This window comes from Pantherophis guttatus, chromosome 5 (genome assembly GCF_059756535.1).
Source record: "Pantherophis guttatus breed Tessera chromosome 5, ASM5975653v1, whole genome shotgun sequence".
Classification (NCBI taxonomy): Eukaryota; Metazoa; Chordata; class Lepidosauria; order Squamata; family Colubridae; genus Pantherophis; species Pantherophis guttatus.
Window position 1 is genome coordinate 130,836,246 of NC_142067.1, and position 3,108 is coordinate 130,839,353.

Consider the following 3,108-nt stretch of genomic DNA (forward strand, 5'->3'; position numbering starts at 1 on the left):
TACTAGCATGTGAAATGAGTGCAATGGTGTGATAGTTTGAACATTCTTTGGCATTGCCTTTCTTTGTAAACTGACCTTTTCCAATCCTGTGGCCACTGTCGAGTTTTCCAAATTTCCTGGCAAATTGAGTGTAGCACTTTTACTGCATCGTCTTTTAAGATTTTGAATAGCTCAGCTAGAATACTGTCTCCTCCACTAGCTTTGTTGTTGCTCAGACTTCCTAAGGCCCATTTGACTTCGCATTCCAGGATGTCTGGCTCAAGGTCAGTGACCACGCCATCGTGGTTATCAGGGACGTTAAGCTCATTCTTGTATAGTTCTTCTCTGTAATTTTGCCTCCTCTTCTTAATCTCTTCTGCGTCTGTTAGGTCCCTGCCATTTTGGTCCTTTATCATGCCCATCTTTGCATGAAACGTTCCCTTCATATCTCCAATTTTCTTGAAGAGATCTCTGGTCCTCCCTGTTCTATTGTTTTCTTCTGCTTCTTTGCACTGTTCATTTAAGAAGGCATCTCTTCTAGCTATTCTCTGGAATTCTCCATTCAGTTGGGTGTAACTTTCTCTTTCTCCCTTGCCTTTCGCTTCCCTTCTTTCCTCAGCTATTTGCAAAGCTTCCTCAGACAATCATTTTGCTTTCTTGCCTTTCTTTTTCTTTGGGATGGTTTTAGTTGCTACCTCTTGTACAAGGTTGTGAACCTCCGTCCATAGTTCTTCAGGCACTCTGTCTATCAGATCTAATTCCTTAAATCTATTTGTCACCTCTGACTGTATAGTCATCAGGGATATTATTTAGTTCATACCTGAGCGGCCTAGTGCTTTTCCCTGCTTTCTTCCATTTAAGCCTAAATTTTGCAACGAGAAGCTCATGATCTGAGCCACAGTCAGTTCCTGGTCTTGTTTTTACTGAGTGTATAGAGCTTCTCCATCTTTGGCTGCAGAGCACATAGTCCATCTGATTTCTGTGTTGGCCGTCTGGTGATGTCCATGTGTAGAGTCTTCTAGTCCAACCTTTCCCTGTGTCAGGAATCCTTATTCCATCCTCTCCCTCAAATTCCGAGTTTCACGAGGTGTCAGCACTTGCAATCTGGTTTGTGCCTCCTTTTTTTTTTTTTTTAAATAGATGCATGAATTTTATTCTGTTTTTGCTATTTTAATCTAATAAGGTTTGGGTTTCTTCCATGTAGGTTTCCCCCCCTAAACACAGACACACAGTATTTCTAGGGAGAAAAATAAACAAATATATATAGAATAAATTGTGAATGAATGAATGAATGAATGAATGAATGAATGAACGAACAGATGCCCTATAGTCTTCCGATGAGCAGTTCTCTCTTTCTCTAAAATTATTCTTATTAGTTTAATTTGTATCTCATCTTTCCTCCCTTCTAGGTCAGCTTCTTATGGGGTGTCAGAGGGGGGCGTCTGCCTTCCCCTTCTTTGTGTTCGATCAAACTGATTAGAAACAGCAACAAAGGAAAGGAAGGGGAACGAAAGAAAGAAACGTGCTTTACAATGGCAAAATTGTGCATGCGTTAGTGTGAGTTGATTTTTCCAGTGTGGGGTGTGTGTGTGTGTGTGTGTCTGCAGGGCAACACTCAGAGGAAAGGCAGTGGTGGACATTCATACTAGATATTAGATGAACAGAGTTGGAAGGCACCTTGGAGGTCATCTAGTCCAACCCCCCTCCCAAGCAGGAGACCCTGCCTGCACCATTTCTGACAGATAACAGATTTAACGGACGAACAGAGTTGGAAGGGACCTTGTAGGCCATCTATTCCTCTACTTACAACCATTTGTTTAGTGGCCATTCACTAAACGGCACTGAAAAAAGTTATGACCGCTTTTCACTCTTATGGCCATTGCAGCATCTCCACGGTCCCACGATCAACATTCAGAGTCTTGGCAACTGGCATGGGCTTAGGATGGTTGGGCTGTCCTGGAGTCACATGATCCCTTCTGCCACTTTCTGACAAGCCCAGTCAATCAGGAAACCAGATCTGCTTAACGACCGTGTGATACATTTAACAACTGCAGCAACGCGCTTAACGACTGTGGCAAGAAAGGTTGTAAAAAATGGGGCAAAACTCACTTAACAACCATCTTGCTTAGCAATGGAAATTTGGAGCTCAGTTGTGGTCATAAGTCGAGGACTACCTATACCTAGAACAAGGAACGATGCAAAAGGAATTCCCAGCTGCTGGAAATTCATCTGAAAAAGAGAGGAGGCTTAAAACCAGATTAATCCAACCAATCTCCCAAGGATTGCAGTCCCATCAAGATCCTTTTTTCCACTTGGCTGCGTCTTTAATTATCCTCCTCTCGGAAGCTAAAAAAAATTGGGCAAAAATACACAGATGGCTAGAAAAGATAATAGGGAAACACGTAGATTTTAAACCTGAATTGTTTTTATTAGGGATGATATCAGAAAAATTTGATAAGAAAAGGATGTATTTAGTACTGCATGTCTTAACAGCAGCGAGGATTATTTTCGCACAATATTGGACAAATGAAGAAATACCTCAAGAGGAAGAGATAATTAAGAAGATAGTAGAGTGTGCAGAAATGGATAGACTGACATTAGAGATCAAACAGAAAGAAGACACAGAATATTATCAGACATGGAACTTATTTTACCAATGGTTGGAAAAGGGGGGTGGAGATTAAGAAGGAAATCTGTATTGCTAAGCAAATTAAATACCCAGACAACACGATGTTTATTAAGCATTAAGAAATGCAATTAATAGAAAATTAATAAAATTTATTTTTAAAAAATAATAATCCTCCCCTCAGGATCCATCCGTAGAGCATGAAAAGAAAACCACCAGCAAACGAAGAGTAAATATTGAACGGTTGGAAGACTTCAGATAATACTGTAAATAAACACGACTCTTTTGAAATTTTCTTTTCTTTTCCTTCTCTATTTGTTCAACCTACTTCAATAATGGCCTGCCAGGCTACGCATCTCCAGCTGGCATTCAACTCGAACATGCCTTCAGTAAATATAACGTGCTGTAAAAAAATATACAAGACAATAAAAGAAAGCACACGTCAGTTACATACATGTAGTCACGAGCAGCAAAACCGGATCCCTGCAAAGTGTTAAATCCTG